A 13,816-nucleotide genomic window follows, 5' to 3' on the forward strand; every position below is an offset into this window, starting at 1 on the left:
GAGGGAGAAGTGAACCCACCCTCCCGATTGGCTGCCGCGCGGGCTGGCGCTTGTAACGCCCGGGCGGGGGCCGCGAGGGTCCCTGTGTGCGTCACGTGACGGCAGGGCGGGAAGAACCGTTGGGGGCGACGGGGGGGGCTGTGCCCTTCTGTGTGGGTCCTGCCCGACCCCGTGCCGGGGATCCACTCCTCTTCATGCTTTAGTGAGCAGCCTCCGCGGGTTGCTAGGTGACAAGGGGCAGCGCCATTCCTCCCCACAACGCCGCCACTGACTAAGGCGGGTGCCAAGGCGCTGGCGGGCAGCCGGAACAGCAGCGGAGTCGGATTGCATAAGCATCCAGTTCTGCTGCTGGAAGGTGTTCGGCTCCGTCAGGTGTAAGGTGAGGAGAATGGAAACACAGAATTGCTGCCCAGTGTAGCTAGATGTTGAAATTAGACGTTTCTCTCTACAGTAGAATGCAGTACACACTATCAATCTATAACCACTGAGGAGTTTCATGATTGACACTTTAGTGAGCAGCAGAGATACAGGGATTTCCTAATAATTGTTTCCATGAGAGAGAGAATTCTGCTCTGCCTGTTCCGGGACAGCTCTTGTACTAATAGTACAATCACTGAATCATTAAGGTTGGAAAAGATTACTAAGTTCCCCTAGTCCAACCATCAGCCACCCCCACCATGCCCACTAACCACATCCTTCAGTGTCACATCCACACGGTTTGTGAACACCTGCAGGGACAGTGACTGCACCACCTCCCTGGGCAGCCTGTGCCACTGCCTCACTGCTCTTTCTGAGGAGAAATTTCTCCTAATATCCAACTGGAACATCCCTAGTACAACTCGAGGCCATTCCCTCTCATCAGTCCCCTGGGAGAAGATGTTGACGCCCCACCTCACCACAACCTCCTTTCAGGGGGCTGTGAAGAGTGATACATCTCCTCTGAGCTACCTCTTCTCCAGATTGAGCAATCCCAGCTCCCTCAGCCTCACCCTATCAGGCTTGTCCTCCAGACCCCTCATAGCTTTATTGCCCTTCTATGGACGCACTCCAGAGCCACAATGTCTTTCGTGTTGTGAGGGGTCCAAAAACTGAACACAGTATTCAAGGCATGTCCTCACCGATGTTAAGTATAGAGGGACAACCAGCTCTGGCTACACTAGTTATGATACAAGCCATAATTTGATGAATGTTGTTGCAATGCTTATCAGATAGATGGACAGATTGAGTGATTCATTTTGTCTGAAATGCCTGTAGCAGCTAGGCAACTTGATTTATGTCATTTGTTTCATTAAGCGGAGTATAAAATACAACACTGAACTAATTTATACATACACAGTTTAAATTTGAAGCTTCAGATGCATATACAGAGGACCCACATAGAAATGAACTTGATTTCATGAAGCAAAAATGTACAAATGTACTGTATCCTTATGTCTTGTTACTATCTCACATTGAAGTAGAATTTGCCGTGCTTCTCTCATATTTCACTTTCATTAATGTTTTTTATATTGGTTTGGATTTTTTTCTGTACAGAAGGCCATTAGAATATCAATACAATGGCAACTTGAAGAATCCAGAATCTTGTCAGAGACAAGAGTGAGATTCATAGTACTTGGTATCTTAAGATTAGCCCAAACTTTCAGGAACTATATTAAGTGGTAATATACAGATCACTGGCTGTGTATAACTAAAAGCAAGCGTCAAATCTTCAGCTCAGCAGTATTAATTTTGTTTTAACTGTATAGACTGCTGGGTGCACTTTTGCAAGATTTTAAACGCTACTGTGATGAGCACAAGAAAACCTGTGGAATAATACCTTAAGGAAATAGAGACATATGTGGAAGAACATAAAAATGGAATTTTGGGAGATAGATGTATCATGTTAAATTGAATCTCCTGCAGCAACCTGCAGCATGACTCACACACAGTTGAGATAGATGATTAGTCCAAGCACCTGCTCTGAAAACATTCTTAAAACACTCTCCATCTTCTTTAAATATTTCTTTCTTCAGTAACAAGCTTACTCTACAATAAATAGACCACTTCTTTGAATAAGTCACATTACTGGGATGTACTTATAGTAAGAAGGGGAAATTCAATTGAGTGTATATTGCTCTTTACCATATTTCATCTTGCAATTGAATCTGCACAGAAAAGTCCTTCATTTAAATTACTCTGGAAAAGATATTTTAAAAGAAACTTTCTCATTCCCCATTTTCAGTCTTATCATCTAACAGTGAATTTTCAGTGAATTGGAAAATATGAAATCAAATAAGATTTCACTAGAGTAACAACTGAAAACAAAACAAAACAAAACAATGTCTTCAAAGCCATAGTAATCAAAATCTTCTTCAACACTTCTATTCCAAAATGTTATAGTAACTGGTTTTATCCAGTTCAGTAAATATTATGCAAAGTACATGAGTGGAACTAAACTAATCAATACCTGCATGGCAGAATGGACTCACACTATTTTTTTTTTTTTTTTTTTACCAAAAGTTATCAGTGTTCAGTACATGAGTGAAAATAAACTAATCAATACCTGCATGACAGAATGGACTCACACTATCACCAAAAGTTATCAGTGTTCAGTTATCTTGGAAAAAACATCCTGTACATCAGGTATTTCAGCTCCTTTCTTTAGAGAAGGGTACAAAGTACCTACAGAAGTCAAGCACAAAACCACTGCTAACAATAAAAATTAGACTCACTTTACATGTTAAAGCTAACATCTTTTTCAGTCTTTGGAGATATGAGCTCTTAAACTTTTTTTGCTCTAATTGATCAGCAGAATGAGGCCAAACACAACAAGTTTTATTAGGTGGGTTGGAAATTGCTGTGTGCTACTCGGACGTGGAATCTATTTCAGTGACAACCACAAACTGTTGTGGCTTTATAATGGTGGACATAGGGTACTGTGAGACAGCAGGCAGAAAGAAATACCAGAAAACACTGAGTTTAGCAAAATAATCTTAAACAGCTTTCCAACTAAGTATGAAACCTGCTCCTGACACAAATATCATGGATCTCTGTCAGTATTTCTGCTATTTGAAGAAAAAGAAGGTGCTATTGTGCTTAAATCATTTGTTAGAGTTAGGAATTACAACAGTACATGTACAAGTGTGCTGTCCATATAGCATGCAGTTCTACATTCAGCAGCACTAATTTAAAATCTTTTTGTTTGTTTGTTTGTTTGTCTGTTTTTCTCCTGGTCATTTACTAATATATGATCATGTTATTTCTTACTGCCTTTCTTTGAATGAACTATATTCCCATCATTAACTCTTAACTAGCTATTTCCATTTTTCAATATAAATGTCTTTAGATTGTCTCTCCACTCCGATACAAGTTCCTAATTTGTCTTTCAACTGCCTGTTTCCTTCTCCTATATTGTTACTGAGACAGAAATACTGCATGACTGTCACATCTTTTCTTGTTGTTTATCTGTTTAAAACACTTCTTATCAACAACAGAGTAGTAAAGGAGTACATAAATCTTGCAGCTTTTGCATTCTGTCTGCCTTGTTTCTGCAGTTTTAGTCATTTTTACCAACATGATTGTCTCTTCCTTAAACACAGCTTTTAAAATCTAATGATCATATTTATTTGACTTCTAGTGACTGATACTTTATCTTCATTTTCAGTGAGGCCAGTCCAACTGACTGACGCAGGCTATAGTTAATCACCTGTCAACATGAACAGTGCTTTCACACAAGTTTGCAAGATCCCTCTTCCACTCAACAAATATTCCCCAAACTTTAGCTTTGTTCCTTGCCTTTTCTATATTTGTGAACTGCAGCAATAAAAACTGATAAATGAGTATAGTGTGGTTTTATTATTAATATGACACGTAGCAGGAGAATAGTTACTTTGTTAGTACCTCTGTTGTTTTTTTGCTATTTATTTTCTTAGACATAGCAGCTTGATGTATTTTTAAATGAAATTTTGTTCAGTAGGGCAGTAGCATTTCAAAATTTCGTGGTACAATTGCTATGTAATCCTTGTTGCACAGTCAAACAATTAAAATGCCTTGAGTAAAAATCTCAGAGTAAGAAGCACAAGAACCTGTCTGAGAGTTTCAAGAAACTTCAGTTTGTGTGAGGTTAGGGTAATTCAGATTTTTAAGGATTAATTCATACCTGACAAGGAAAGTTAACATCTCTCTTTGTGGCATACAAACACATCAGGCTCATGCCAAAACACACTGAGAACTAGAGTAATGTCTAGAGATTGGGCTCATGTGCACTAACCTCATTACATCAGTTGTAATCCCATTATTAAATCAAATGTCAATTTGCAACTATAAAGAGAATGTGTTGGAATTTTTCTGGTAATATAACTTTGGTCATAAAACTTATTTTTTACTAATTTTCACCTCTGAGAACTCTACTCAAAAATTTGTTTGCATGTTGTAGTTGATGCCATAGGAAAGTATTACTCAGCAAGAACTTATGCACATGCACTCTCTCACAAACATAATTAAAAAAAAATGAGACATAATGTATCTTTTATTTCCTTCATTTCTGTTATCTACACTTATGGTAACAGATAGCAATAGAGTTCATATTCCACTCATATTTTATTTTTCTAGTTGATATTGCTTTTTTGCTTTTAAGTAGACCCAGATGCCATTTCTTATAAAAAGCCTCCGTGACAAGCTTAGTAAAGAGTATGAAAGGCAATTCTTTCTAATGCTATTCATTTTGAGTCTGCAAATCACCACCTTTTTCCTTTGTAGAGCTATCTCACGCAGCTCCTTACACAACCTCACACAAAAGTGACATGAAAGCTTAGTTTTTGTGAAGGGTTTCACTCTAGGGTCTCATGTTGTTTTAACATTGCAGGTAATGCAAACTAAAGATATTTCTCTCAGTAATAGTTAAGAATAAGGTGGGGGGAGGGGAGGGGGGAGGAAGGGGTGAAACCCACAGATTTTGGAGCATGAGGTTGCTTTTGAAATGTTCGTGAAAAAAATCATAAAGTGATATTATTAAAATAATGTCACGGTGTTATCTCTAGGACAGTCTGTGTCCATGATAGGGGGACAATGGGCCAACAGGCCCCAAAAGGGGGGAGGTGGAATTGGGGGAAGGGGGGAAGAAGCAGAAAGGGAACAAAGAGGAGGAAAAAACAAAAACAGTGGCAACAATCTGAGGAAGAAAGTTAATTTACTAATTAATAGAAGAAATACAAATTAATTGGGATTGAAGCTAATAAAACAAATAAATGGGAGCAAGATGTTAAAATCAAAGGCCTCACTCTAATGTTGAAGGTGAGACAGTCAGGGACAGGGAGCACATACTTCTTAGGTATTGACCAACCAAATGACTTCTCCCAAACGCTTCTCTCAGTGCTTAAATGTTCCACCACACATTGCTTTCAACATAGTTTTTAACAACCCGTTTCATCATTCAATGATCTTTGGCCCAAGTATTTACAAGGGAATTTTTGAAATGAGATCCACTATCTCAGTTCTTCCTGGAATGCCATGTCACCAGAGGACTTGTTTCTTGAGACCTAATATGGTGTTTCGGATGGTAGCATAGGGTACAGGTTATGTTTCAAGACACCCGCATAATGCTTATCATTGTGGGTTCATGACAAGGTGATATGATCTACCTGCCATATCTCCCCATAGTTATACTTTGGCCATCGCCATTCCTCCTGGAGAGGTTTTATCTTCTTGTCTTGTTCAATTATGGTGCATGTTTCACAGTCATGGATAACCTGTGCAATAGTGTCTGTAGTTAAGTCTTCTCCTTCATCTCTAGCCGACTTGTGTGTCACATCTCTTCCTTGATGGCCTGAGGCATCATGGGCCCATTGAGCAAGAAATAATTCACCTTTGTGTTGCCATTTCAAGTCTTTGAGACACCTCAATTTTGGCTGCACCTGTTGGTTATTTTGTTGTTCTTCTGTAGCCCAGCTCTTGGGCATGACAAATAATATACCATTTTTTTTATATATAGTTGCAACAGTAAATAAAATGTTGTGAAATTCTGCTGTCAATTAGAAACATCCAGTTTTATAAAGTCAAGAGACCAATACTAGACTATTACATGCTCTAGTAATAACTTTTTGGAAGAAAATAGTGTGTAGTTAGGGGGCTTTAAAGTTTTAAACTCCAAAAATGAAGTTAAAATACTCCCATTTATGAATGTGTGACAAATTTTCTGCCAAAGACAGAAAAGAAGAACAGTTTGTCAAAGCAAAAACATTGGAACACACCAACTTTGGTGAAACTTCCATTGGAAAATGTTTCTGATGTTAAGAATGTCATTTCAGAACATTTCAATTTTCACTGCCCTAATTTCACAGCAGAGTGTCTAACAGTAGATATTTGGCAAAAATTTGGCAGTTACAGAGTTTTGGGAACAGGCCTGATTCTGTTTGCACAGATATATTTATCCATTCCTTTCAAGAATGAGAATGTTTCACAGACTCTCATTTCTGCAGAGCTGAAGTTTGATGTCCTGTAGCTTTTGTAAATTTTATACTTTGATGACTTCTTTAATGATAAGGAAGTCTTACCAGTCTTATCTTTCCAGTGACAATGTGAATATGTTCATTCAATTTCTCCAAGCCATGTTGGAGCACTTGCTCTTTTTTCAATCACTAACAAAATTCTGTAGTATTAAGAAGGAAAATAAAGGAAGATAATTCAAAAGAATTAATCATTGACAGCAGGACAAGGGGAAATGGTTTTAAGCTGAGGGAAGGGAGATTTAGGTTGGACGTCAGAGGGAAATTCTTTACGGAGAGAGTGATGAGGTACTGGAACAGGCTGCCCAGAGAGGTTGTGGATGCCCCATCCCTGGAGGTGTTCAAGGCCAGATTGGATGGGGCCCTGGGCAGCCTGGTCTAGTATTAGGTGGAATGGTTGGTGGCCCTGCATGTGGCAGGGGGGTTGGAGATTCATGATCCTTGAGGTCCCTTCCAACCCTGGCAATTCTGTGATTCTGTGATTCTGTGAATCATGATCTCTGGATATATAGCTGAGTCTTTCAACAATATCAGAAGATAAATTTCTCAAGGTATCATATGTCCAAACAAGTAATTACTGTATCTTTAAACTGCAGTTAACTTCATGACTGTACATGCCTGGCATTTGCATCCATAACACAGATTTTGAGCACAGAACACATGTTCTTGTGCAGTCCTTTCCAAACACTAGCTGGAGCTTTTATACAGATGGGGAAATGCCATCAAGTAACTTTTTAGACTTTCTCACATAATTGAAAGAGAGTAAGAAGTACATAATCTAGATGCTACAGACTCTGCTGATGTTTTAAGGAGCATCAGTTAACTAAGCTTCTATACTTTGTTACTATAGGAATACGAAATACCCAGAATCACATAATCAGTCATTGCTTTGGCATAACTAGTCTTAGCTAGTGTTGTCATTGTATATTAAAAAGCGAATTTAATACTTAATGTAAGGATTACAATCAAGAGATTAAACAATTTTAAAACTTCAGTGCTGTGGATATAACTATTTTTTTAGGCAGCAAATACAGTGCTTTGCATGATATCATTTGATAAGGGAGTGTGATCAAGGCTTCCTAAGAGCAGAGTGTAGATAAAGTTACACCGTTGGACTGCTTCCCTAACCTCACTTTTAAAGATGTAATTCAAGTCTTAGAAGTCAGAATATAAAACCACATCATGTGGTTTGGCTGTTAATCACTGCAGTGCTGATTTTGTGGAAGGCTTGAGGACTTTGCTTTGTGTTCATGGCTAAAATCTTATCCTCAGAGATGCAATTCCTTTGTATATATAAATAGAAACAATCTGGTCCCACTCTTTCTACCGCAATTAGGAAAAAAGCAATCAGAATTTGTTAAACAGACTTCAGAGACAGCAGAGTCTTACGTCTTAGAAGACAGATGTTTCTATTGAAATCTCATTTAGAAATGGCAAAAGTCACAGATAAGTTTAGTAAAGTTTACAGCTGCAGTTTCACTGCTTTATTTGGCTCTCAATACAAGGCTTGGCCTAGTTTGTGAGATAGTGTTTAAATAGTTTAAACCCTCCTAAGAGCTGAAATAAAGGCTGTTGTCCTCTGAAAATTTCTTTGATCTTCTGTAAAGCTAAATAATACAGTTTAATGTTTTACTAAAATATTGTTTTGCTACATTTCTGATTATAGTGTACAAAAAGGCAGTGCTAAAAATGAATAAATGCTTTCTCACTCATTCACAACCTCATTCAAAAGTCACTTACCAACAGTTGTGTAGAGGCAGTGATGCTGACCATGACTGTTGCTGCTTATTCTTCTAACTGCAAAATCAACATTTATTTCCTTATAGCTTAAGTAACCAATGATTTGTTATAATAATAATAAAACAAAATCTATGTAAAGTGACTATCCAGGGTTGAACTTCTTCCAGATCTAAGTTAAAAGTTCTGTACGTAAAAACAAGAAACAAACAAAAATTGGAAAACAGAACTCTCCCCAGCTTTTCACCTCTCTTGCTTTCTAAGACAAAGATTGCAAGACCATTTGGGCATAATTTCAATTATCTGTATTCTGAAAAAGAAATAGTAGCCTTTTACATCACCTGTTTACTCAGCAGTAAACATCTGAAAAAGCTGCAGCTGATTTCCTAGAACAAAGGAAGTTAGAAAATTATTGTGCTGTTCCTCTACATGCCAACCAGATCTGCTGGTTATAAACCATTTCTAACTAAAGTATCAAAGATTCTAGCAGTATTACTATTTCTGCTTGAGGAAATGAGAGATTCTGGGAGGAAAAGATACTTAATATATTATACCTGATACAACAGACACCAATCCTAGGACTTGTAGAAGTAGCTACAAATTCCAGTGAATGCTCCGAACATTCAAGTTACTGAGTATCATTTGGAAGATTAGCACCCTTCTGTTTTGTTTCTTTGTTACCTTTTCTTCTCCCTCTGCATCTTGTTATGATACTTAGAACAACTTAGATTTACACTGAACTCAGCACTTCATACGTTTATTTCTTTTTACTTACAGGGTACTCCCGATAGTTTCCAGCTGATTGCCCTTAATAATGATAATGATAATAATAATAATAATAATAATAATAATAATAATAATAATAATAATAATGAAAAGGAGAAACTATGCACAAGGCAATCAGCCAATACTGAAATGGTTGCCCAACATCTGTGCGGTCTATTAATTAAAATTTCTAATTATTTTATTTTTCTTTTTGTTATTTAAGTTCTTTTCAGTGGATGTGATGTGATATTTTTACTTTCACAGATTGTTTTATTTTTACTGCCTAGCTTTCTTCTGTTCTCTTTCTTCAGTTTCAGTTTCTTTTTCCTGTGTTGTCTTCAATACATAAAAAAAGTTAGCAAATGAATCCATATGTTTATGGATACAAAAGAAGCATCTGAAAATAAATAATCCCCAAACACAAAGAAAATCAATTATTTATAATTTGAAATAGTTGTGTTTCAGCAGAAAAGAGTTTCTAGCTTTAATTTCCTGAAAATCATTCTTTCATTGTAGTTACTTCTATATTCAGAGTGGCTTAGTTCAAAATCCTTAGCTGATGATTTTAGAGCTCCTTCTGTTCTGCTAAGTTTAGAAGGAGTCCAGATGACCCAAATGCTCTGACAGGGGACATTAACCTATCAAATTTCTAAGGCTGTTCTCATTATCCTAAATGCACAGGGGATTTGCAGAAAGGTAGAGATGAAAATACTCTCTTGCTGTCATCCAGTGAACTTTATTGTGTTCACATTCACAGAGTTTTCATTGACAGACCAGGAATTAAATAGCAAATACGTATTTTCCAGTCTTTCATTAAAAAAATAATAATAATAATAAATAAAATAAATATCCCATTTTCAGTGGATACATGCCTGGTTAGAAGGTTTAGGTTGGATATCAGGAAGAAGTTCTTAACTATGAGAGCGATGAGGTGCTGGAACAAGCTGCCCATAGAGGTTGTGGAAGCCCCATCCCTGGAGGTGTTCAAGGCCAGGTTGGATGGGGCCCTGGGCAGCCTGGTCTAGTATTAAATGGGGAGGTTGGTGGCCCTGCCTGTGACAGGAGGGTTGGAGATTCATGGTCCTTGAGGTCCCTTCCAACCCAGGACATTCTGTGATTCTGTGATAAGTTGAACCAGCACTGAAAACAAATTGATCATCTCTCACAACAGACAGGAAAGGACCACTAGCATACCAGCACTTCCCCTCACCCCGCCCTGCCCTTCCATTAATCATAAATATGCTTTCAAATCTTTACTCAGATATCTACTGTTATAAAAACTGACTGCTGTAAAACAAACAAGCAAAAAACAATCCGTTATATATTGCTATGCGTAACTATTAAATCACTTTTGTGCTACAGCAATGGGCAAATTAAAAGAGGAAATGTTTATTATTGAAATAAAATGACAATAAAACCTTTCTTTTTATCATTTTGGAACTGTCAGCTCGCAAGTTCCACTTGCAATGTATTCTGCTTATCAAGATGCAGAGTGAGTACATCATACTGGCTGGTGATTCAAGTCTCATTTCCTCTGTTCCAGATAGCCTGTCCAGTAAGGGAAGGACAGATAGCATATGACATTTTGATTGTAGAAACTAAGAGAGGAACAGATTTTCACTTGTATGTGCTCTTCTGCTTGTCACTGCTTCTGTTTGTTTGGTTGGTCATTTGTTCGGTGCTTTTTTTTTTCTTTTTTTTCCCCTATAAATGACCTTTGTTGCTGCAAGACCAGTTAGTATTCTTTTAGTCCTTTGCCCTTATCATGGACAGAACTTAGGTCTCAGACAATAGTTAAAAGATCTGTAACAGTTTCAGTCTCTCAGGCTCATTTTTTTGCTCTTTGATAAGATTCATTATTTGAATCATAAAAAAAGAACATGAGAAAGGCAAGAAACCAAACCAACCAAACAAAAAAAATCCACTTTAGTTTCAGATTTTAATTTATCATATCCAGATAAAATCTTTCTTTTTACATTCTACCTAATCAACTTGTTTATTTCAAGATTGTAAGTAATTACATACCATAAACTATTTGCTGCTTTTACCTCACAGTTTTATTTTACAATTCACTGAAAAGCATGCCTTACAGACTTGTTTGTTTGTTTGTTTGTTTGTTTGTTAAGTGAAGTGCCTTTGTGCAGTTTCCTTTAGGGATATAACTTGGATTTCATGTAACTACCTGAGGATAAAGCACTGGACCAAAATGCAGTTCTCCAGTTCCAATTGCTTATGCAGTGGGTTGTGCCCTAAGAGACTATTGCTAGCTTACTGAGCTGGTGCAGCCTCACCTCAAATAGATTTGGGTACCACAATAGATATATGAGAGCATTCAAAGTAGGGCTATGAAGATGGGGAAGGGTCTGGAGAACAAGGTGTATGAGGAGTGCCTGAGTTCCCTTGGTTTGTTCAGCCCAGAGCAGAGGAGTTGAGGGGAAGCTTTGTGGCAGCCTACAGCTCCTCACAGGGAGTGCAGGGGCAGCGCTGAGCTCTGTTCTCTGTGACAGGGACAGGACTTGAAGAAGCAGCAGCATGAAACTGTGTCAGAGTAGGGTCAGGCTAGATTTCAGGGAAGGCTTCTTCACCAGGGGATGGTGGGCATAGCTCCTAAGGGCACTGGTCACAGTGCCAAGTGCTGGAGTTCAAGGGGAGTTTGGATACTGATTTCTAATACATGGTTTGGATTTGAGTGGTCCCATGTAGAGCCAGGAGATGGACTTGATGAACATTGTGAGTCCCTTCTAACTTGGGACATTCTATTATTCAGTGAAACAGAAATATGTTTCTTTATCAATAGTCAATGTCTGCTGTTTCTTCAGTTTTCAAAATAATAAAATGTCATTGTCTGAATAGAAGGGTATAGTCTTCAAAGATAGAAAGAAAGAAGGAACAAATTTGATCATCTTTGTTACAGAAGGCTTCCCAACAAGAAAGTAAACATATGTGATAGAGATAGTACTCAAATGTAGGAAGAAAAATAATAAAGAAAGGCAGAGGAAGTACGGACTCCTAAATAACATACACTGCTGTAGTTTTCAGCAGAGATAAATAGAGATAAATATAATATTTTTCTGCAAAGCATCAGGAGAAATAAGACATGTCTTTCAATCTACAGAAATAGACTGGGCACTTACATTCACATATTGCATGAATAGTAGATAACCAGGAAAATATATATATATAGTAAAACTAGAGAGCTGAAAAGAAAGATAAAAGAAAAAAAATAACCCTTTTCCTCCAGAATGTTAAAAGCTAGAAATGGTTTTGTGTTGAATCAATGTGAAAACAAGATTTTCACTTCATTATTTCATGCCATTTAGGTCAACAGGAGAGACAGAAACAAATAGTTCATTTAATGATTGTTTTTATTCAGCTCTATCATTTCTGTTACTTGCCTCTTCTAGGAGCAAGGCAATGCATTTTCACATTTCTGGTTTTAGACATCTGAAATACTTTAATATTTAATTTAGATCAAGATAACTAGCTTTCAGATGACACATTTCCCTCTCTCCCTGCCCCTCCCTCTTCTTCCTCCTTCTCTCCTCTTCCTCCTTTTCCCTTCCCCCCTCCCTCCCCCCCTCTCCTCCTCCTCCTCCTCCTCCTCCTGCTCCCTCTCTTCTTTCCTTTCAGTTTATGATTTGTATGTCCTTTTAAGGATTTTCTAATAGATGGCATGAAAAGAATGGGCAAGGATGAAAGACAATGAAAACAAGCCAAAATAATTTCTGCATCTATTTGTTTGAGAGTAACTATGTGTTGTATATTCTACGGCCAGTTCTATCAACAGAATGACATTCTTCTGATCACAGCATCTTTTGATCACATATCTGTCAATTTCTTTGGTTGGCCTTTCTTACCTGCCATTAGGATAATGTGGTACAATTTCTGTAAGTGTGTTTTATCTTCTGCATGTATTTTGTTGCATTTCATTTCCATATTTCACTGTTCTTGTGAAGAATTCATGGTCACAGGTCACACTTCATATCATCAAGACACTCTAACAGAATACAAGGTGATTAAAGCATAAAAGACATTCTTAAAGCACATTTATGGGAGTTATTTGCAGCAAGTGCCAATTGTTAATGATCCGACACAAAATGTCATTAAATTTCAGATATTAATGATCCCTTGTAACCTAAGTAACTCATTTTAATTACATCTGCAAGAACAGAAAAGTCATCATTTTAAAATGAACTGTAAGATATTATTCTTAGTAATAAATTACCCTAGAAATTAAATATAAACTTCAACATCAGAAAACTGAATGAAAATGTGGAGCATTCAATCTATCAAATATTGTCCCATAATCTTTTTTTACTACATCTTTTTTTACTACATCTTTTTTTTTTTTTTTTTTTTTTCCCCCCCATGAAAACAGCATTCCCCAAATGAGAATTATTAGAAGATACATCATTATGCCTTTAAAAATCTCAGATATATGACTTAGGATATTAGAGGCATTTGAAATATTGTAATAAAATAAGGTAGTAGTACAGGATGCCACCTTAACTGAATTACAAAGGAATGATGCAGACAGTTTCATAAACTGACCAAGAAATTAGCTCATATCAACATTTCCTAGAATCATGTTGCTAATCTTAACTCCAAGTACTTCTCATTTAGATATCATGATAAAATATACTTTTTAATGTGTCCTCATGTATATTTACTTTTAGTAAAGAATAAGAAAGTACCTAAGGATACTGTGTATTATGAGAAAAAATATTCACTAGACTAGCCATAAATCTACAAGGGTGTTTTTCTTCTGCAGCCTAATGTTAAGAAGGTAAGAGAAAGATTTTGCAAACTTATCATCTTTATTGCATTATTAC

The 13,816-nt window shown here is 37.1% G+C and overlaps 1 long non-coding RNA gene across 3 annotated transcripts in view; it reads left to right on the plus strand.

Moving 5' to 3' along the window:
* The first annotated feature begins 97 nt into the window (after nucleotides 1-97).
* The window catches only part of LOC116242237 (uncharacterized), a 46,776-nt gene continuing 33,057 nt past the window's right edge, over nucleotides 98-13,816 (plus strand). For all 3 annotated transcript variants that reach the window (XR_016465147.1, XR_016465145.1, XR_016465146.1), the window contains exon 1: nucleotides 98-379. This is a non-coding gene — a long non-coding RNA (uncharacterized LOC116242237). The remainder of the gene's footprint in view (nucleotides 380-13,816) is intronic.

Source organism: Phasianus colchicus, chromosome 3 (genome assembly GCF_987193195.1).
Source record: "Phasianus colchicus chromosome 3, bPhaCol1.hap1.1, whole genome shotgun sequence".
In the NCBI taxonomy this organism is placed as follows: domain Eukaryota; kingdom Metazoa; phylum Chordata; class Aves; order Galliformes; family Phasianidae; genus Phasianus; species Phasianus colchicus.